Consider the following 24418-nt stretch of genomic DNA (forward strand, 5'->3'; position numbering starts at 1 on the left):
TTTTTTTTTAAATCTGGATATTTTAGACTCTAAATCATCCAGATGTTTTTTTTTTTAATTTCATTAATTGATTCGGCAATTCCGTTGTGGTAATATCCATCCACTTTCAATCTGAATAAATAATTTAAAAAATACAAAGTACGTTTCTAATTCTCTGATCTCTATAAAATAGTTGAACATAATGTTTTAAATTCTAACCAAAATCAAATGTTATCATTTTTCAGCGAAATAGATATTAACAATAGATTAAACAAGCATTCGATCAAAATCGATATATTCACACACACAAACACACAAACACACACACACACACACATATATATATATATATATATATATATATATATATATATATATATATATATATATATATATATATATATATATATAAATCTACAATAAAACTTGCTGGCAATGCCTTGCTTCTCTAAACCATGTCTTATCTTTCCTTGTAGTTATATTTTGACATTTCAAATCATATTTTGGATGATTTGTTTATACATATTAATCAATTAGATTTGCGCTATTTTACGCGTCATTCAAAGCAATCCATAAGCTTAATGTAATACCAGTCGATCGTTTTTTTTTAAATAAATGTAAAGATATAGATGTTCGTCTGTTCAAAATATTAAATCTCCTAAATCTTTTGATAGCTGCTGTCACTTTTTTCAGCTAGTAAGTAATTAGAAATAATACTATTAATATCAATCTACATATAATCCAAAAGGAATGCATAAAATAGCAGTTATTATTGATTAATGAAAAAAACAATTTTAAAATAAGAAATGTAATAAATTAAAACAACGTTAAAAATAATATTTTATTTATTCTACATTAGGATACACATGAGAATGGTCCTCATTATGAAAAAGAGCTGTAGTAAAACAAAATAGAACTACACGTGTCACAGTAGATTTTAAGAAATAGTGGTATTTACTAAGTAAAACATTAATTAAAAACAAAATAGAACTAATAAAAATAAATTATAATAATGAGGAATTAATATTAATAAGAAAAATATATTCTATCGTACGTGTTGTTGGTGTAATCTTTACTTTTATTTATTTGCTAAGGTATTTTTTTAAGTCCAGCTAAAAATATTAGTAAATAACCACTCACCGATGAGTGGTTATATACTAATATTATTAACATTTTTGTAAAAAAAAAATACGTAAAAATGACTAACATTGAGAATTCAATAATATTGAAAATATACAAATATTTGAATCAACTAACTAATAAATGTTTTCCACTTACTGAGTGATGTCTTTTAATGTGCAAATTTAGTAAATAAAAATTAATACGAAGGAAATAAATGGGGGTTTATGGTATATCTGATTCCCGAGTGAAAACAGCCCATTTATAGGGCGTTTGTGCACTACACGGTATTTTACCGTCCGGAACCTCAGTTAAGCATGATAAAACGATGATTGGCTCGGATCGGCTTGTGCTTTTGCCCATCTTTCTTCGGATCGGTGCTCTTGATCGGCGCGTGAACACGTTGCGCGTAAATTCGATCACGCTAATTTGTCGAAGTCGCTTTTATTTTTCAAAACCGGACTGCCGGACGGTAAAATTACGAGTAGTGCACAAGCGGCCATATAAGAATATATTGAGTTTGAGGGTAAACATGTTGTTTAGTCGATCCGTATTTACAGCGGGAATCGCAAACGATAATTGAATCACTTTCTCTGTAAACAGCGGAGCTTGTTCACTAACGGGTAGCTAATAATAGGGGAGGTGTACCTTTCTTGGCCAATTTAAGGTGATTTCTGGGATTCGTGCCTAGTGAATGTGTGTTTTGTCGTCAACTTCGCAGAATTCTAGTTCAGAAACACGACAATGGGATACGTAATGTAAACATGGGTGAAAACAATTTAATTTTTCGACACATTTAAACCTTACAAGATTTTGAGTGTGCCAAATACTTGTTCAGAAATCTGTATTATCTTCAATCAGGCTAACGAACGTCATAGGCTGGTTTGAGTGGTACACGCGTGTAAGATACAGTGATGGGATTCAAAATTTTCAAGAACCGGTTCGCCCTTTGGGTACGACCCCTACCCCTCCCCTCTAAAAAAATAGTTTTTAAATTTATTAATTTATTTGTTTTTTATTCAGCACATAAACGCTTTGATTGTCGTCTACATGCTTTGATTTTCCTTTTTTAATCCTAGTGTCATCAGCTGTGTAGTTACTTTTTTTAAACCAAGTTTGTACTGATGGAACTGGGTCCCAGGTATCTAATGGGAGACCTATCAAATCAATCGTCATCTAATTAGCTGCAGTATTAATATTAAGGTGACTTCATTTATCTCCGATACATGATCTCAATCGGAAAATAGTGTGACAACAAAGGGTTAAGGACCGGTTCGGATAACTCTAAAGATTTTAGGCACCGGTTCTATCGAACCGGTGTGAACCGGCTGAATCCCACCACTGATTCTACCCATGATTGACAATCACACTACTAAAATTCTTGGAAGTTCTATAAGTATATATGATCCAATTTCGGCACATTGTACTTGAATCGCTAGAATTTTCACTAGAGACATCTATTGGTGAGATGAAGAAGCTTTTTATGTTCTTCCATATTCTTCTTCGTCTATGTTGAGATGTCACAAAATAACATATAGACCTTAATTTTCCCAAATGTGTATTTGATTCAATAAATAAATTTATAATATCCACGGCTTGCATCTGTTGTTCCCTTATTATTATATTTCAAATAAATGTTATGCCGGTGAAATACACTTGGGTCTCTTTTATACCGATAGATACGTTGTAAGGGCAGTCGCATAAAAAAAGTCGCATAAAAAAGACTTGAACTACGTACAAAACTGGGGGATAGGTTCCATTATTTAAAAAAATGCATAACTTCCAATCAATATGATAGAATGTACCAAAAATCACATAAAAAAGTTTATAAAAAATCATAAAAATAAAAACACAATATACGAGTATAATAGATCATATAAAAAGTACTGCAGTTTTTGCCACTAAATGATGTTAATGCCCATATATCAAGCAAAACTCATCTGATTGTTTCAAATGAACATGTACTTAAATGGGGACAGTTTAGTCAACATTTTTTGAAGAAATCGTTTTCCAATTCATTGCATTTGTAAAAGGTTATATTGATTTGATTATGAATTAAATATCTGATGAAACACGCTTTGTGATGCTTTTTTACAATTAAAATGTAAATACGTTGCAAAAATTGCCAAAAATTTCATGAAGTAGAATGGTGAGAATGCTTTGAGTAAACGAAGGACCCAGATCTAGTGGCCGAATTAAGCCTGTCGTGTTGGGTGGTAGAAACACGATATTTTTTATACGAATTCGTATAAAAAATACTTGAACTACCTACAAAAATAAGGGGTAGGTTCCGATACATTTTAAAATCGCATAACTTCAAAATCGCATAAAAAAGATCCGCATAAAAACAGACCCAAGTGTGTACAATTTATTTTCTAATGTTAAAATATCAAAGAGAAACTTATACGCAAGCTCGCAATTTTCCGAGGACCTTTGTTCTGAACTTCAGCATTCGATTGCTTCTTTCATTACATTAGCCTCATATTCCGGAGGTTCTAAGAAATCGCAACCAGTTTACCGCTTGAACGTTGTGGGTAATTATGTTCCGATGACGTATTGAAGTGTGGCAGGTAACAGCCGTAACAGGAGGTGAACTAAGTGTGTAATAATGCTTCCAAGGCAAGTCGGCAACAAAGGTTATTTTGCAATAAAGAGTTGAATCAAATTGAATAATTACTTACTATTTCTGCGATTGACGCCTTAGTTTTCTCACAAGCTGTATCGCACAAATGAACAAAATAATTCAAAAATATTTCCATTCGACATTTTTATTCTTCTCTTCTTCTTTATTTAGGACTGTTTCCTGTTATTCTCTTCTGGGAGGTGGAAGACTAGCTGTCTTTCCATCGTTTAGATGGTCTTCCTGGGGGGTTTGTTACCTCCTATGCTGCTGTCTCCTGCCATTCTCACCACTCGATACGAACTTGCTCTTCCCACATGATTTCTCCACAAACGTCTTCTTACTCTTCCCCATCGCAAAAACATCTTCGACATCGCAGAATTTTCTTATTTCAGAGATTCTTACTCTGTCGCGAAGTGTTAGGCCTGCAATGGGTCGTAGAGTCTTCATTTCGGTTGTTCTAAGAAGGGTTTTTTTCTCGTGGTGTCAGCTCTTATTTCTATGCGCTATGTCATGCAGGTCTTTTAAATTCTTACCTTACTCTCTTTCAGCATGTGTTTATTAACATTCAACATTCTTATGTTATATTTATTTTCATTCATGTTTTTTGCTGATGCTTTGTGGCACATTTTTAACATTATAAAAGAAAACTACTTTAATTTTAACCAGTTTTATTTTTGGTACTTTTTTCGAAGGGTTTCGACAAATACCTTGTCATTTTCAGGGATGGATATGTATTTATATGGTATATTATTCATCCCTGAAAATGACTAGGTGCTAGTCGAAACCGGTAAGAAAATAATACCAAAAAAACTGGTTACGAAGAAGTTTGTGTTTTATTTTGCAAAGCTAATTGGAGATCATTTAATTATTTTATTTATACTCGTATATCTTCATGTAATGTCCGCCTCCGTAGTGTAATGGTCAGCACGCTTGGCTACCGTTTTGGAGGTCCCGGGTTCGATTCCCAAGGGGGGTAAAAATAAATATAGGTAATTTTTTCACTGTAATATTTATTCAATATTACCATGGACTGGTACCTGAAGCGGAGGGCTGACCTTTCCTTCATGTGTAAAACGATCATGATAACACTGCGTTTATAAGACACAGTGCCCTATGCACCATTGGGGTGCGGATAAGGGTTTTATTATATATCTTCATACACATACATATATACATACAAGTATACTCGTGTATCCAGTTATAACTAACTAACGAACTAACCGTCACGCCACTTCCCCCCAGGGGTAGGCAGACAGAATAGAACGTCACATCACACTGTCTTTGCAAACTCTTCCACGTTCATGCATCTCCTCATACATACCCGCTGATTATTTCAACTCCGAACCTGACCTAACTATTAGCTCTTATCCTGAAATATTTCAGCAACAAACAAGCCGATTTGAAGAAATTGGCCGAGTTTGTCGGTGATATCGACCGTTTTTGTTTGATTTTGGCACGAATAGAGTTTTAGGTACGAACTGGGTGCAAAATGGGTACACTCGCACCCAGATCGCCTGAATAGAATCGGATAACGCAGCGCACGATGTTTGCGTGTTACGGTTAGGCGCTAAAGGGAAAACGGAAAATGCTCAGTTTATAAGCTGTTACTGGAGTCGTTCCGAGAATATTTATACAAATGTTTCTCCAAACACTGTTCATATATGCATTCCTACGGATTGGTATCAACACTGAGTATATTGTTTCTGAAAACAGTATAGACAACTTACCTTAAAATAAAATGTCGCGGATTTTAAGTAAATCACTTACTTCTTCTTTTTATCCATAATCCGCACCCAATGGTGCATAGGGCACTGCATCAGTGTTAAATACTTGATGCTTGATCGTTAAATACTCGAAGGAAAGGTGATCAGCCGTCCACTTCAGATAGTAGTCCAGGGTCATATTAAATAAATATTAGACTGAAAAAATCACTTTAATTTATTTGACCCCCCTGGGAATCGAACCCGGGACCTCAAGAACGGTAGCCGAGCGTGTTGACCATTACACTACGGAGGCGGACAAGTTAAGTAGAATTAGTTTGTAATTTGTTAGAACCAATCCAATTTCTTTTAGTTTCAGAAGTTGCGTAAAATGTGATCCAATTCAGCGTTCGCGAAATAAAGCAAAATGTTAAATGTCAAAATACGTATTTGTGACGCGATCTTTCACATTTGGCATTTCAGAATTATTGTGGTTTTACGTAAAAATACAATTTTACGTACGTCATAATAAATGGTACATGTTACCTGCATTACGCGTGCGAATTCGTTTTAAAAATTTGACCTTTATAAGTACATATAAAAGGCCGGGCCATAACCGCTGTATCCCACCTTCAACCACATACTTGAAACCGTCATATGTGGAGGTCCTCACCAAAACGTTACATTTCCATTTTAAATGATTTTAAGTTATCAGGAATTCTTGCTTGTAAAATTATTACGTTTTGGTGCGATTTAATGATTTCATATTGGTTTAACGCAGGATTGGTCACGTTTTGTCGCAACTTTAATTAATATTTAGATAGAATACAGTAAACCGAAAAGATTTGAATTTAAAGGATTTTTTTGCAATATTTGAAATGTAACTTATTGGTGTGGACAAATCATCATATTATCTAGTGAATTATCTGCGCTCTATATCCATGTGCCAAAAACCAATGGAAGGCGTAGTCGGCATTCGTTATGTTACACGAAATATAAAAATAACTCGTAAATGGAGTAAACCCAGATTTATGAACAAGTATTTGGACACATTCAAAATTTAAAAAAAAAAATCTTCTCAATTCATCGAACTTAAGGGGATATTCGCAGACACGGAATTCATTCCACCGGAGAGTTCACATGTCTGTTCACGCCCGATTTTTTTCAAGAATACGTATTGGATTTTTTTTTGTTTTTTCAAATATATAGATTTATGAACTGCTTACCTTTTAATAACTTTCTCTTTAACTAATTTTTTCAATCCGAAAACCATGGTTTAAAAAAAATAATTCCGTAAAATGTTACCTGATTTCAGAGAAAATTAAGTAGCGACTTCACAAATACTGGGCCTTAATGACGGTCATCTGGATACAGAAGATTTGTGGGTGTCTTTGAATGAATTTCGTATTTTTAAAAATCAGTCATAAAAATAAGTTTTTAATCTTAATTATTATTTTGATAGCTTTTCGATTCCTGACCAGTATTTCACGAAGGAATGTCATTTTACTTTCTTAATGACTGACAGACGTCAAATGGAAAACTTACAGCTGTTGTCATCAGCTGACTACAGAATCACAGGATGAGAGGATGCGTTTGAAGATCTCTAGTTGTAGACCAGAAAAACATCGCGTTGTCATCTCATTATCTAATGAGGATAAAGTAACACCGACCAAGACTTTTTTTACACGAATGTACAAATTATTTCTGGCCAATTTTGTGTTAAAAAACCACAAACACTTTTTCAATGTAATTGTGAATACTCGGTATTAAATTCATGTACATATTCATAATCGCCTTGCCTGGAGATTTAATGACACGATAAACAGTTTGTAGTCATTGTAAGACCTTATGTAATAAACAATAATAATGTTTTTCTTATCCAGAGACAACTTCGTGACGACCAGTCTACATATGTATTTCAAGTAATATTATAGCAATTAACTTCATTTCGCGTGATGTATGCAATTTGTATAATAACATAAATTTGAAAATAATTGTATTTCATACAGATTTATCTTTTTTAAAACTAATATCTTTGAAATGACGATAAAATTGTGTTGTGATTTTATAACCATAATATAATAAGGCTTAACAAAAAACTACATAAAACATTTTGAGTGTGTCCAATTACTTATCTTATCTCCAATTATAGGAGTTATTTTTATATTATTTTTGACATCTCATCAAAGATGAAGAAGAATATGGAAGTCTGGGCATTTACGGGGCTGACGACCGTCATAGTCTGGTTAAAGCGATCACTTTACACACGTGTAAAATTCACCGATTCTACCCATTATTGACATCCACACTACTCATTTTTTTTTAATTTCCTAACGTCCAAGTGACTCTGAAATCTAGCTACGGCTTATGCAACACCGTTTATCATGTCCCTACTCAGGCTTCAACTTTATAAGTTTCATAGCCTACGCCTACTCGTGAGTGGATTTACTCTTTATGTTTAAAGTTACTATAATTTCATGTAATTCATGAGTGAAAATTCTAGGCAAAAACACTCGCACACTACTCAAATTCTTGGAAGTTCCTTTATATATGAACCAATTTCGAAACGTTGTTCTTGAATCATTAGAACTTCACTAGAGACATCTATTGGTGAGATGAAAAAAAGCTTTATTATTGAGCAGAAACTCTTTTGTAAGTATGTGAGATCCGAGAATCCTGGATTATAATCACATACATGAGAAGAAAAAAAACTACATATCTGCTAATATAAGAAATATATTTTAATACAATATTTTTATGAATGTATGTCAATGATATCAAATTATTACATTTTTAATTATAAATATAATTTATTAGATAGACTAATGACTAATTAATGGACTTAAAATGAATCCTATAGTTTAAAGTATTAATTAAGTCGCAAATTAATTTTCTCTAAATCCATGTAACATTTTACGTAAGTCACTTTTTTTTTCTTAAAATACCGATTTTAACTAACTAACTAACTAACCATCACGCCGCTTCCCCGCAGGGGTAGGCAGAGAGAATAGAGCGCCACACCACTCTGTCCTTGCAGACATTCTTCGCCTCTTCCACGTTCATGCATCTCCTCATACATACCCGCCGATTGTTACGACTCCTAACCTGACCACTTTCAAGTATTTGGCATACCTGATCGTGCCATGTTTTTCTCGGTTTTCCTCTGCTTCTTTTCCCACTAACATTCGCCTCATAAATTTGTTTTACCGTTCTTTCCTCACTCATTCGTTCCACGTGTCCAAACCATCTCAACACACCTTTCTTAATTTTATCGATAATGCTTATCTCAGCTTTGCATTCCTTCCTTATTTCACTATTCGTACATCTATCATACATCGTTTTGTCGCACATTCTTCTGAGAGATCGCATTTCGACTGCATTCAGTCTACTTTCATCCTTCTTTTGCCAACTCCATGTTTCACTTCCATACATTAGAGTTGGAACCAGGACTCCGTTGTGCACTGCCAGTTTAGCTTCCGCTGATAGGTTTTTATTTGCTATAACTGTTAAAAAATTAGTTAGATTAAAATTAGTTAGTTAGTTAAAAAATAAGTTTTTCTTCGAAATAATTATACGGTTTTGGAAAAAAGAGTTATTGAAAGATAAGGAGTTAAAGTAAATCATTAAAATATTATTTCTAAATATGTTTACCAATAAATAAAAAAAACCAACATTAAAGATTTTCAATATACTTACTTGTATTGTTGTAAGATTACATAGTGTTAACAATCAAACTTTGTTGAATATCTTAACTCTGGTACAATTGTCGGGTTGTGGTCCCGTGGTTAGTGTCGCGGACTCTTAAGTCAGAGTTACTCGTTTCGAACCCACTCTACCGCAATTTGATACCTATTTCTAATAATGAGCCACTTAGGCTCATAGAAATAGTATGAAATTTAAATATTTGTGTAAATAATAAAAACACAAATTTCCTCTGTAATAAAAAAATATCTAATGTTTATTCAACTAATAACTTGGAATGGCTCTAAAATTATGTTATAATTTTACCATAATACAAATAAAGTTTAGCTAAACAAAAAAACTTCACCCTTAGAAATAGAAGGAGCTTCTTGATTTCTTTATCTGGGACGTTTTCTTGCTGAAATTTTTCGATATAACGCTTGTATTGTGTGTTATTAATGAATGGTGTAATGTTCTGATTCTTTTGGCAAACGTTTTAGACAAAAGGTATTTTAACACAGATCAAACGAGAAAATGTTTCTTTTCCCATATGAAACAGGTGTGCACCAAGTCTATTCTGGTCTTGGCAGGAGATGTACTCGAGGAATACTCACCAGACCTGACGTTTATCATTGATCTTTGTGATGTTCAGCTATTGGTTCACTGAGTCTAATTAATAATAGTAATAATAATAATAATTTTGGATGATTTATATAGCGCCATTTTCGTAAAAAACTACCTCAAGGGCGCTTATACATGTATGGATTTTGATATGAAAATGATAATGAGAGAAAATTAAAAAATATATATATTAATGAAAAACGTCGTCAATCGGCTGAGTCTGAAGGCAGGAAAGTGGAGCCGCCGTATTGTTGCGCTGTCTTCTCGGTCTTCTTGGGCTGGAGCATGACCAAGATGTTGGACAGGACGCCTCACTGTGTAATGGTACTGCCGGAGAGCAGCTTGTTAAGGTCCCGTCATTATGGATATTCAACTACAGATGGCGGAGGTAATGCTGGTCTTCTTGTTGTCACTGGAGGCATTGATGGGCATTTCCAACACCTTGGCAGCTAGGTACTCCATGACGGGGGCAAGGTACGCGGGCGCACAAGCCCCAACTTTTTCAACGTATTAGATGCGAGCTAGCGTGTTTTGGAGTTTTAAAATTGCCCCTGTACTCCATAGAGTTTAATAATGTTATGTGTTGTATTGCAAGGATATTTTTTCTTGAAGTTCTAATAATAAATTGCACAAATAGAAGTTTAAGTAAGCACATGTTTTTTGGTCGCTATTGTCTATTGTATTCACTGTGTAATAACTTAAGTTATTTCATTATTCTAATATCCCGCCAAAAATCTTGTGACGAAAACCCATTCAAAAAACACTTATGCCATAAAAATAGAAACCGTAAAAATAAAAGATAATAAATACGTTACAAAAATGTTAATAACAATAGTATATAAACACTCACCGAGATATTTATGTCTGCCGGTTTCGAGACGTACCCAGCTCTTCGTCAGGACAATCACTAACACAGCATGCTAACAATACCACCATAGCACCATTTACACACTCAAAACTACACAAAATGTCTAAGACATGCGATTTTTGGTCGACCCAAATGCACTTAAGATTTCAACACAGACATGCGTTACGAGCTGAGGTTAAACATGCAATAGAATTAGACATAAATTAATCAACTTATATACTCGTAGGATAAGGTAATACCAAATAAATCTCTTACTTTAACTATTACTATAAAGTATAAAATGTATTCATTTCAACGAAAGCGAATTTTTGTCTGACTTAACTTAGAGTATGAAAATTTTAATTAAAATATTTTGCTAATTTATGTAATAATAAAGAAGTATTCAGAATAAAAACCGGGTCAATTCTTCAATAGTGATAAAGTGTTCATTTTCAAAATTTTGTCATTTTGTCATTGAGATATCAACTGACCCAATTTTTTAGTATTCCATCCTCTCCAAGCCTCATCCGCACCCAATGGTGCATAAGGCACTGCATCATATAAACGCAGTGTTATCTTGATCGTTGACGGAAAGTTGAAGGAAAAGTGATCAGCCCTTCGCTTCAGGTAGATACCAGTCCAGGGTAACGTTGAATAAATATTAGAGTGAAAAACTCACTAAATTTATTTGACTCCCCCGCTGGGTATCGAACTCGGGTCCTTCAGTACGGTAGCCAAGCGTGGTAACCATTACAAATATATGTATATATGTTTATATACCATACGTACACAATGTACATTAATTTTATTGTTGTTTGTGTTATGCGGTCGTCAATCATTGGTAGTATGATGGTAAAAGTGATAACTTAAACCAGCCAATGACATGTCGTGGGCCCTGTAAATATAGGCAGATTTCCGTAAATTTATCATTGTACATTTCGTAGTCGTACAGGAGAAAGTGACCAACTGACAAAACGTAAAATGTTCAGGAGGGCCTTTTAAGTCTCTTTTGCTTGGCAAGAAAATAAACATCAATGCGGTTAGTTATTTTTATCAAGTCAATATATTATACTTCCAAGTTAAAAATCCTTTGGGATTTATTGAGGGCAATATTAAGCCAGTAAGATATCAAATAGTCAATGATCACGTTTTTGTAAAAAAATGCACTTGGTCACTTTCTACTATATGACTACGATTTATTCATTTATGTTGAGATATAGATTAAATGTTAAATTTTGTAGGACTATATATGTTCTGCCAAAAAGATTCTTAAAATAGGGAAATTCTCGCATAATGACGGGGCTGTTGACCATTTTTTTAAATAAAATAATGTTGCAGATAGGTAAAATAATCTGATGTTTGATGTCTGATGTCATCGTAGCCACGAAAAAGACTTGCGAGATTTGCGTCAGTTGGTATTATTCTCGTTCAATTATATTACAGTACTAGCTTTCAGTTTTTTGCAGCCTCCAATCTCTTGAGAACAGGTTTAAGAGTTTTTTTTATCATCCAACGCCCGACTAACTGTACTCACCAAATACCGAATAGACTTGCAAATTATGATCGTGTTGGCGTGCACTGAGGATTTATTTCGAAATCAAAATTTCACTCCGAATCGTCAAGAGCTTCGTATTTTAGAGGCCAATAATTATATCACATATCGCTTACTCCTTTCAACAACGTCATATATCAAAAAACTTGATTTTTCAGGATATCGTTTTTAACTAACTAACTAACTAACTAACCATCACGCCGCTTCCCCGCAGGGGTAGGCAGAGAGAATAGAGCGCCACACCACTCTGTCCTTGCAAACATTCTTCGCCTCTTCCACGTTCATGCATCTCCTCATACATACCCGCCGATTGTTACGACTACTAACCTGACCACTTTCAAGTATTTGGCATACCTGATCGTTTTTAATGTTTAAAAATATAATACAATGTATTAAAAATACATATCTAGCCACTTATTGAACTTTTACTGTGCAACAGATCTTCTTAGGTAAAACCTGACTGTTTTTTCTCCATTTGAAAAATATTTAGTTTATTTAAAAAAAATAAACAAAACCTTTTCTTCAAAATGCAAAAACAACACTTTCTGCCCTGTAGCGGGTAAATATTAAGTTAAAATATGTCGCTTTTGTTAGGATATAGTACATTTTCTGGGCATTCCGAAAACATGCACAACTGAAAAATTACGATTTTTGATATATGACGTTGTTGAAAGAAGTGAGCGATATGGGCATGTTTTACAAGTGTGATATCCGTTTAATTTTTAATATATACAATGACACACAATATCCCTGTTATGTCGAACGTCTTGTTCCATAATTTTTCTTCATTCTTAGATTCAAACGATATTTTCTCATCTGACATTGGTCGGGAATTAAAAAACACAAGAAATAGGACTTTTCCAATTCGTTGTGTTTAATAAAATTCATTCGAACCCTTATCCGCACCCCAAAGATGCATAGGGCACTGCATCATATAAACGCAGTGTTATCTTGATCGTTAACACACGAAGGAAAGGTGATCAGCCCTCCGCTTCAGGTACCAGTCCGGGGTAATATTGAATAAATATAAGAGTGAAAAAATCAATTATATTTAGTAGACCCCCCTCTGGGAATCGAACCCGGGACCTCCAGAACGGTAGCCGAACGCGCTGACCATTACACGGACAACAATAAATAGCTAATAAAATTTTAATTTAATTAAATAGCTAATTTAAATTGTTATTTACGAGTATTTAGTATCATATCATACGTGTCATGAGATCATCAGATTTATAAAAAAAAACTAAAGAAAATATTACATTATGAATTTGATATTAACCTTTGACCCATTTTTTGTCAGTGCGCAATTTTAAGTAGAAGCGACCAATTTTAAAAGGAACTACCTCATATTTCTGTATGGTTTTTTAATTTTTTATTTTTTTGTTGATATTTTACTGCTTTAATTCGTAATCGTCGAGTACAGGTATAATTTTGAAATATCTAAAGATTGTAAAAAAAAGTTTTTGAAAAATATATTTTAAAGCATTAATTTTTAGGTAAGATGTTTTAACCGTCCGCCTCCGTAGTGTAATGGTCAGCACGCTCGGCTACCGTTCTGGAGGTCCCGGGTTCGATTCCCAAGGGGGGTAAAATAAATATAAGTGATTTTTTCACTGTAATATTTATTCAATATTACCATGGACTGGTACCTGAAGCGGAGGGCTGATCACCTTTCCTTCATGTGTAAAAACGATCAAGTTAACACTGCGTTTATATGACACAGTGCCCTATGCACCATTCGGGTGCGGATAAGGGTTTTATTATTATTATTTATGTTTTAACAAAATGTTATTTATATATACATGTATTTAAAGCATCAAATCCTCTCCCCGGTTTTGATAGGATATCTATGATGTAAGTTGAGGAGCTTAGGGTAAAGAACTATACACCACTACTATAGTACTTTTTATACACTTACTCTCTAGACAAAATTGTACTCACAAGCGTTATTTGTCTGTCCGAAGACCAATATGGAAGGTGTAAATGTGAGATTAGTGCTATAGTAGTGGTGTATGGTGTTGTTTGCATGTAGTGTACAAGAGTATAGTTGTATAGTAGATTGTTCCGGGTACGGCTAGAAACCGGTAGATTAAAATCTCGGTAATATAAAATACTAAAATTGCGTTATAAATAAGTTATTATTATTTGGTAATCGTTCACTTATTATAACCTCAGGTGGCCTTGTAAGATACAAACCTCGATCATTTCAATTTCAATTCGTAATGTGACTGTTTTTGGCTTGTAGAAGATATGTTTTACAGTAACAAGCCCGCCAATGCACCAACCACTATGTCGGAATAATCGGCGGGTATGTATGAGGAGATGCATGCATGTGGAAGAGGCTAAGATTGTTTGCAAAGATAGATTGGTTCGGCGTTTTATTTTCTTGCCCTACGTGAAAGCGGCGTGATGATAAGTTAGCACTAACCACTAACCTAAGTACTTCTTCTTTTTTGATTTTCGCTGCCTAGATAGAGCATATGGCCAACACGAGACGCCTCCATGTCACTCTGTCACTTATCTATCTCCTTGGCTTCCTCCCAGGTCATAGCGGCGTCTCGCAGTTCCGCGGAGTATAGTCGGTGAATGAACGCCGGAATCCTCGGGGTTGGAAGAAGAGACATGAGGGGTTGATGCTCTCAGGTGGCATTCTAAGGACATGTCCCAACCATGTCCACCTCTTCATCTTCAGGACTTCCAATATGAAGGGCTGTTGGGTTCTTCTCCTCACATCCTCATTCCTGATGAAGTCATACCACTTTACACCCAGTATTCGCCTCAGGTACCTATTTTCAAAACTAGCTAGGTACGCGAAGTTTTAAATAAATAAAATGTAAAACTTTACTTTCCTGAATAACAGTTGTGTATAGTTCGTTGCGAAGCGAAGAGACAGTAGGTGCTAGACTAGCGAGCGAGCACATTTTCCACATGGCTGGTTAAATTAATTTCTAACTTCCTGTAGAACTCCACAAAACAGCTAAACACGGAAATCTCTACAATCCACAATTCGTTCTCATTCGGATAGAAATAGTTTTCTGCGTTGTCATTTCTTCAATGTATGATCTCAAGTAAAAAATATAAACTAGAAATGTTTACTTAACACAATGGTCACGAAACGGGTGGAAAACTTTCAATTTTATTTAATTGCTAAAAGTAATCAAAGGGGGGCCTGACATGGCACACAAAGAAGAAGAAGAAGATAAAGAGAGAGCAATATCGGCATTGAGAAACAAAGAATACAATAAATTCCACCAATACTAAACAGCCCTCGTTCAGTCATCCATATACATAGATTATCTTGTAGGGAAAATCCTGATAAAGAGAGAATACTGTATTATATATGTATAAATATAAATGTAATAAAAAAAACTAAAACTTCATATGCAGAGTTCAAAGTACGTTTTGTTTATATAGTGTAGTATTTCTATATCTTGTTTTACGGTCAGTTCGCAAACTTTAGGGGTCTATAAAAACGATGTATATTTGTGCAAAATTCTGTTGTTTTTGTTACCTTATATTAAATAGGTATTATAAGTAATACCTTGTTGGGGATTTTAAAAATGAGACTTAAAGAAAGAATTTAAAAAATATAAATGCGTTTTTCCCTTTGAAAAACGCGATGCATAATGAATTTCTGTTGCCTTTTGAACACTTAAGAAAATGTACAGGAAATATGCAATACATACGAGTAATAATATGTAACAACGAGTGCCTACATATGTCAAAATAATTAAGGAATTCGTTTTTTAGTAAAAATCCATAATTACCTTTTGACCTTATTAGACGTTAAGGTTTCATTCGATGCAGGATTGAATATTAGTACTTTATTTTTATTTTTTAACATTTACTAATTATAAATAACTAACTAACCATCGCGCCGCTTCCCCGCAGGGGTAGGCAGAGAGAATAGAGCGCCACACCACTCTGTCCTTGCAAACATTCTTCGCCTCTTCCACGTTCATGCATCTCCTCATACATATCCGCCGATTGTTACGACTCCTAACCTGACCACTTTTTTTTTTACTAATTATTATTTTAAATTGAAAAATCAATTGAATGTAATAATTATTATGTAGAATATCCACATTCCAGATATCTTAGGATATTAACAATTAAATTAATCGTATAAATTACGAAACATATCAAGAGATTCTGTCAAATATAGAAAAGTGGATAAATTGACAAAATTCCAAATGTCTTATACCTACTTTTAAAAATGGTTTTTATTTACAATGACAATTAAACATATCGCTGGTTAATTGCCAAAGGGTTACAACGCAAAAAATAACTCTTTTTTTATACAAAAATGGTAACTAAATCGTCAACATTTTCATATTCGAAAGACACCTATGATACTAGCATTGGAAATGTCCATTTGTTACTTATAACGAGTATAAGAGGTTCCACTATACTTCTTTTAAGCGTTTCATGCGTACTTTTTGTGAAAGCGGAATAGGAAATTAAAAATGGATTTGTCCTCTTTTGAATATAAGCTCCTGATATTGTACATTAGCTATTTGATAATAAGGGATGCACAAAAATATATAAACTTGTTATTACACTTTTTTGTCTGCATTTAAAAATAAGTAATAACGTCAATATAATGACTTGCAACTATTGTTATATTTGTACTTTTACATAAGATTTTTATTTTATTAAAGTATATTTGATTTGATTATTTAACCGTTTCGAAATTGGTGTTATTTTTAAAAATAACTAATAAATGTTAATTAATTCCAGAGTTTTTCTTTTCAATGTATTATAATCATTTTGCTAGGGCTGACTGAGAATTGAAAGAAAAATAATTGAATACTAAAAATAATAAAAAAATCGTTCAAAAAAATTAATTAACTTGAAATACAAATGAAGTTATTTTTTTGACATCTCAACATAGATGAAGGAGAATATGGAAGTCTGGGCATTTACAGGGTGGGGTTTACGACCGTCATAGGCTGCTGTAAGCCCCGTAAATGCCCACATGAAACATTGTACAAGAATCACTAGAATTTTCACTGGTGACATCTATTGGTAAGCCCCGTAAATGCCCAGACTTCCGTATTCTTCTTCATCTATGTTGAGATGTCAAAAAATGAAATAAGATAACTCCTATAATTGGAGATAATCCAGATTTGTAAAAAAGTATTTGGACACACTCAAAATGCTGTAAACAAATAAAGATCACTATTCTGGCAATGGGCAGGTGATGTTGCGAGACAAGGAATGGACAGATGAGCATCCAGAGTTCTGGACACCATGGGACATGAAGAGAGGAAAAGGCCGGCTCCAGAAAATGTTTTTTTTTTCTGGTTTTTTAACTATCTGTCTAGGGAAGAAATATTTTATTTGCAAAATTTTGAGTGTGTCCAAATTCTCACTAACTAACCATCACACCGCTTCCCCGCAGGGGTAGGCAGAGAGAATAGAACGCCATACCACCCTGTCTTTGAAAATATTATTCGCCTCTTCCACGTTCATGCATCTCTTCATACATACCCGACGATAATTTTAACTCCTGACCCGGCCGCTTTCAAGTATTTGACATTCCTGATGTTGCCAAGTTTTCCTCGGTCTTCCTCTGCTTCTTTTTCCGACTACATTTGCCTCGTAAATTTGTTTAACCGTTCTTTCCTCACTCGTACGTTCCACATGTCCAAACCATCTCAACACACCGTTCTTAATTTTTTCGATAATGCTTATCTCAGTCTTGCAATCTTTCCTCAGTTCACTATTTCACAATTAGAACATCTATCAAACATGTTTTTTTTTTTACATTTTCCAAATTTTATATTTACATATTTACAAGATGAATACGGTGTTATTATTATGTTTTCGAATTTTTTATTATTTTTTATTATGAGCATTAAACAACTCGCATCCCTGTTTCACAGAAATATTGGCACGGGCATCCGTTGCGGGTGCGCGCGCACTCAGTTTGCACTCGCAGAGTTCGCGTGTACTCGGAATGAACTCATTTTCAGACGGTCCTCTATAAAAACTGGCATTCGTCACGGTGCGCGGTGGGAAGCCTTACCACGTGCTGAGAACGTAAAAACAGTACAAGGAAACAAATCTTCAAAAAGTTATGATCAATCCTACTAATTAATTACTGTTACATATCAATAAAAAGGCACCTCGTTATCAAGTGTCGTCATGTCTAATATTTTTTGCTCGTATTAAAATTAATCACGCAAATCTATTACCAATACATATAAAGAATTGGCACTTATATAAAGGGGATGAAGGAGTACTACGGCTGTCCAAATTTAAAACACAGTAAGGGACATTTTTTTGTAGTACGTTTTTTTTGCATTTTTTGGACTAAGTAGACTCTACTTAGTCCAAAAATGCAAAAAAAACGTACTACAAAAAAATGTCCCTTACCGTGTTTTAAATTTGGACAGCCGACTACCAGGTGCGTTTTGGGAGTGATGAAATAATGCTTTATTAGATTTTCATCGATTTCGGTCAAGGTATTACTCTCAATAGTAAAATTCACTAAGCGTCCGGCTCCGCCGAGAAACTGTCGTCACTCCAGGCCCATTTTTTTTTTAGAATGTATATTTTTTAAAAGTTCTTTTAAAATATGTTTTGAAAAATTATTTGTATGTATTTTTTTAACAACATACTTTTCAATTACTATTTTATTTTTTTATTTTATTTTTTCTTTATTTTAAATTCTTTTGCATTACATAACATAAATTCAAATACAAAAAAATATTAATAAAATATAAAAATGAATACAAAAAAGATCCCACAAAGGCATGGCCTGTGTGTGGGTATACAATTTAATTTAGTCATAGTAAAGGGTATATAGGTTTTATAAGAAGAACTAGAATAATAGTGTTAATATAAAATACAAAAAATACTTGACTCTCAGAATTTTTTTTTATAAAAATAAAAATCAAAAACATGAAAATCACAAACCAAAATGTCAACGCATGTTTCCTCGTAATATCCGATATCTCGCTATATCCGTGCTCGTAATAATCTGGTTAGACTATTCATTTCAAAGAAAAACTTATTTTTTCAATACAAAAACGGTGTTAAAAAAAATTATTAACTATTAGTACTAGTATTAATCAGACTTGGTAAGCGGTTGGCTTCGAAACCGGTAGACATTATAATTAAGTTATAATAAAATATTTATAGTGATTTTAAAACAAAGTTACATTTAATTATAAAATGGAAAATCACAAAGTTAGTGCTTCAAATATAAATCATAGTAACAATAATTGTAAAAACCAAATATGTACCTACTATAAAATAAAGAAGACATTAAATATGAGTTAATGCTTCTTAAAAATAACTAAAATTAATCTTTACAACATTTTGAGTGTGTCCAAATATTTGTTCACAAAATCTGGATTATCTCCAATTACAGGAATTATTTTCATATTATTTTTTGACATTACATCAAAGATGAAGAAGAATATGGAAGTCTGGGCATTTACGGGTGGAATGGGTAGAATTGGTGAATGTTACACGTGTGTAAAGTGACCACTTAAACCAGCCTATGCCGGTCGTCAGCCCCGTAAATGCCCAGACTTCCATATTCTTCTTCATGTTTGATGAGATGTCAAAAAATTAAATTAATCTTTGAATTATTTGAATCGGGTTCCATTACGGTAGAACTTATAAATTTCTATTCGGTTCTATATTATTTTAACTCAGTGACCCAATTACAAAAGCGGCTACTCCTAATCTTCATTTTAATTATTTAATCAATAACACTAGTCAATGACTAAGTTATCAGCATTAAGTTGACGTTAACAAGGTTCCAGTTTGATGTTCTGCTTTATTGTCGTAATAAACTAAATATCGACCATGTCCGGCCATGTCCATGTCCAAAGATTGTAATTATCAAATATAGTTATGAGATATGCCGAATTAATGATTTGAAGACGTGTGAATACATATATCGTAGTCATACAGGAGAAAGTGACCAAGTGCATTTTTTTACAAAACCGTGATCATTGACCATTTGATATCTAACTAGCTTAATATTGCCCAGAAAACATCCCAAAGGATTTTAAACTTGGAAGTATAATATATTGACTTGGTAAAAATGACTAACTGCATTAATGTTTATTTTGTTGCCAAGCAAAAGTGACTTAAATGGCCCTCCTGAACATTTTACGTTTTGGTAGTTGGTCACTTTCTCCTGTACAACTACGATATGTCTGAAGCGTGATCAGAAATATAATAAAAAACCTTATTATATACGTAGTATACATATATATTTTTCCTTATTGAACTTATGACTGGATTATTTAAAAAAATATATATCGCTCACTCCTTTCAAGAACGTCATAAATAAAAAAACCTGATTTTTCAGGAGAACGTTTTTAAAGTTTAAAAATAGATTACAATGTATTAAAAATAAATATCAAGCCACTTATTGAACTTTTTACTGTGCAACAGATCTTTTTAGGTAAAACCTGACTGTTTTTTCTCCATTTGAAAAATATTTAGAATATTAAAAAATAATTAAACAATACCTTTTCTTCAAAATGCAAAAACAACACTTTCTGCCCTGTAGCGGGTAAATATTAAGTTAAAAATATGACGTTTTTACTGGGATATAGTACATTTTCTGGGCATTCCAAAAACATGCATAACTGAAAATTGAAGATTTTTGACATATTACGTTGTTGAAAGGAGTGAGCGATATATTTCATGAATATTTCAGCTATCATAGATATCGCCGACGAACTAGCATACACTAGATATATTCAATTGAAGGAAAAATATAATTTCAAAAATTCGAATATTGTGGTTCAATCATGGGTAGAATGGTGAATGTTACATAGTATAAAAGTGTTTACTTAAACCAGCCAATGACCGGTCGTAAGCCATGCGGGTGGCGGGTAAATATTAAGTTAAAATATCCCGCTTTTGCTGGGATATAGTACATTTTCTGAGCATTCCGAAAACAGGTACAACTGAAAATTGACGATGTTTGATTTATGACGTTCTTGAAAGGAGTGAGCGATATGTAACTCGCCGGTTCTGTTTTCACAGAGTATGCTGAGTACTGCCATCTGTAGTCAAAAAAGTTGTTTAAATGATGATGTTAGAAAAGAAACTCCATAAATGGTTCGAATACAGGATAATTTCTTATATTCCTGAGTTTTCCACAAATCTAAAGTGTCACATGGTTCCATTATGTGAAAGTTAACGATTATTTTTGATAACGAAAACCAGTAAGCCAACTTGCAAGAATTTTTGCAATATTTAGCCATAGGTATTGGGTATTTGTCATCTTGACAGGGTGATCAAAACAATTTTTTTCAACTACAATAATAATAATAAATTTGGATAACTTATATAGCGCCATTTTCGTAAAATAATACCTCAAGGGCCTACCTAATGTTGGTAAGAATAAAAAATATTTGCATTATTATTAATCTGTTATGCTGTTATCAGCAACAAAAAACAACTCTCAAAATGACGTTTCTTCAACGAACGAAAACGATGAAAAGAAAATACCCAGACTTCCATATTTCTTCTTCATGTTCAGTATTTGGACACCCTCAAAATGTTGTTAATAAATTAATTGGTCATATTATAAGCTGAAAAAATAAAAATTAATTCTGGCGTTTCTCATGTATGTGATTATAATCCAGGATTCGGACCTCACATACTAATATAAAAGTTTCTGCTCAATAAAAAGCTTATTTTATATATTCATCTCACCAATAGATGTCTCTAGTGAAGTTCTAGTGATTCAAGAACATGATTTCTAAATATATATGTATATATATATATATATATATATATATATATATATATATATATATATATATATATATATATATATATATATATATATATATATATATATATATATATACATATATACATATATACATATACATATATACATATATACATATATACATATATACATATATACATATATACATATATACATATATACATATATACATATATACATATATACATATATACATATATACATATATACATATATACATATATACATATATACATGTATACATGTATACATGTATACATGTATACATGTATACATGTATACATATATACATATATAAATATATACATATATACATATATACATATATAAATATATACATATATACATATATACATATACACATATACACATATACATATATATACATATATACATATATACATATATACATATATACATATATACATATATACATATATATATATATATATATATATATATATATATATATATATATATATATATATATATATATATATATATATATATATATATATATATATATATATATATATATATATATATATATATATATATATATATATATATATATATATATATATATATATATATATATATATATATATATATATTTCCCTTTCTTTGTTAACATTTCACCAATTTCATAATTTTTTCGAACACAATGAGTTTATTTTCATGATTTTAATTTTAAACTTCTATTATTTCATATTACAACAATATTTTTGAACGAAAGTGAAAATTCTTTTCTTGTAAATGTAATTTTGTGACAATAAACTCATTTTCACCCGTCAGCCTTCGATTGAAAAAACTTTTTTTATCTCTGACCATTCGGTACAATCGTGTCCTAAAGTAATTTATAATTGAATTCTGTCTGGAGGAGTTATGGAGTACAATTTTTTAACTAATTAAATTCGATTACTTAATTGGATATAAAGTCGAATTAAACTGTGTATTTACAAAGTGTTACAAGTCACATTAAAAAAGTTCAATTTACAGATTTCATTTGAAATAAATCCAATAAACAAGTCGTTTTTTTCCTTTTCAATCCATGAAATGTAAACATCTTATCTCATTCGCTTTGTTATAATGGTGAATACATAAAAAAGTTATATACAAGACAATGCTGTTTTAAAATTTCCATCAAACTTGTAACGTTTTTGAAATACTTCAATTCAATTATCCGACTAATCTAATAATTCAATTATCCGACCATTAATTTGTAGAGATGTGAATTAACGAGTCTTTGAATCTATTGACGAACTTGTTTGAACGCGTAAAAGTCGCAATGCCGATATCTACGAAGCAATTTTTTTTCAATTTATCCTTCTTTTGTTTTTTTTTCGTAATAAATTTGTTTAAGAAAACCCAAAATCGTGGTTTTCAATGTTCTGGCATCCAAAATAGAAAATCGCTATATTAATGGTACATGTATCAGAGGTATTCAATCGGCATTTCTAATATTGTTGCATAAAATAGTACATTTAATTTTTCAACTATTTGCCTATGCATTTCAATATACTTATAAAATATTTTATTCTACATAGTTACGCTTTGGATCTCCAAGAAAAGAGACTTAGCTCTTGTGCTTGGAGAGGACTTACGTTGAATTCTTCTTCTATTTCTTTTTAAAGAGCCCTCTGACCTCCACTGCTGGATTTAGGCCTCTTCCCCTTCTTTCCATTTCCTCCGGTTGGTTGCTGCTTGCTGCCAGTTTTTACCTCTCACAGCGATTATGTCGTCGGACCATCTCTATTGGGGTCTCCGACACCTCTTTTGTTCTCCCAAGGTCTCCATTGTAAAATTTTTGGGGTCCATGTAGCGTCTGATCCAGAATGGGCGGCTACAAACAACGTCTGTTCCCTATGTAAAGGGCGGCTGAAACCTAAAACTCACTAACCCGTCTGGCAAACGTTGTGTTTAAATACCAAACTCCTTCCAAATCAAATAAAATGAATCTGAATTCCAAGGAGTAAAGTCTTATTTATAAATCCATATTTATCCAATAAGTCTTATTTTTCACGTTTCTTTTTTTATCTCATGTATAATAGGTTCATAGGTTAAGTGGGGTTCATGGGTGCAGATGCGCAATACAATGTAACTTAACAAGTTGTGTACATTTTAGCCTCTCTGCATCAACTCCACTCCCACCTACCCATGGTGAACCCTGTTAAACCTAGCAACCCAGGAAGAGATTGCGGTAACCAACCCTTTGGAAGCCTGGGTATGTGAGCAGACGGGAGACGGGGGTCTGGGGAACTTGCATCAGTACTGAACTGGCGAGGAGCTCTCTGGATGGTCCCGGTGCAGGCCGCGTACCTAAGGATGGTGGCTGCCAGGAAACTGGACAACTGGCATCCACAGCCCGAGTTAGCTCGGCTACTGCACTGATGGAGGGCAGCAGTTCCCCTCAGAACTAGAAACGAGCGGAGGCAATGGATGCCACTCCAGGCCACAAAATCACTCCAGGCGCAGGTGCAACAGTCTCAACGACTGGAATACTGCCGTGCAGAAGGCA

At 33.0% G+C, this 24418-nt stretch overlaps 1 long non-coding RNA gene across 1 annotated transcript in view; it reads right to left on the bottom strand.

Moving 5' to 3' along the window:
• Positions 1-20662, bottom strand: part of LOC148300972 (uncharacterized) — a 206437-nt gene extending 185775 nt beyond the window's left edge. Inside the window, exon 1 of the long non-coding RNA XR_015838865.1 lies at positions 20621-20662. This is a non-coding gene — a long non-coding RNA (uncharacterized LOC148300972). The remainder of the gene's footprint in view (positions 1-20620) is intronic.
• Positions 20663-24418: the final 3756 nt, after the last annotated feature.

Source organism: Brachycentrus maculatus, unplaced genomic scaffold, assembly GCF_059751285.1.
Source record: "Brachycentrus maculatus isolate JH-2025_06_01 unplaced genomic scaffold, ASM5975128v1 h1tg000624l, whole genome shotgun sequence".
Taxonomy (NCBI): domain Eukaryota; kingdom Metazoa; phylum Arthropoda; class Insecta; order Trichoptera; family Brachycentridae; genus Brachycentrus; species Brachycentrus maculatus.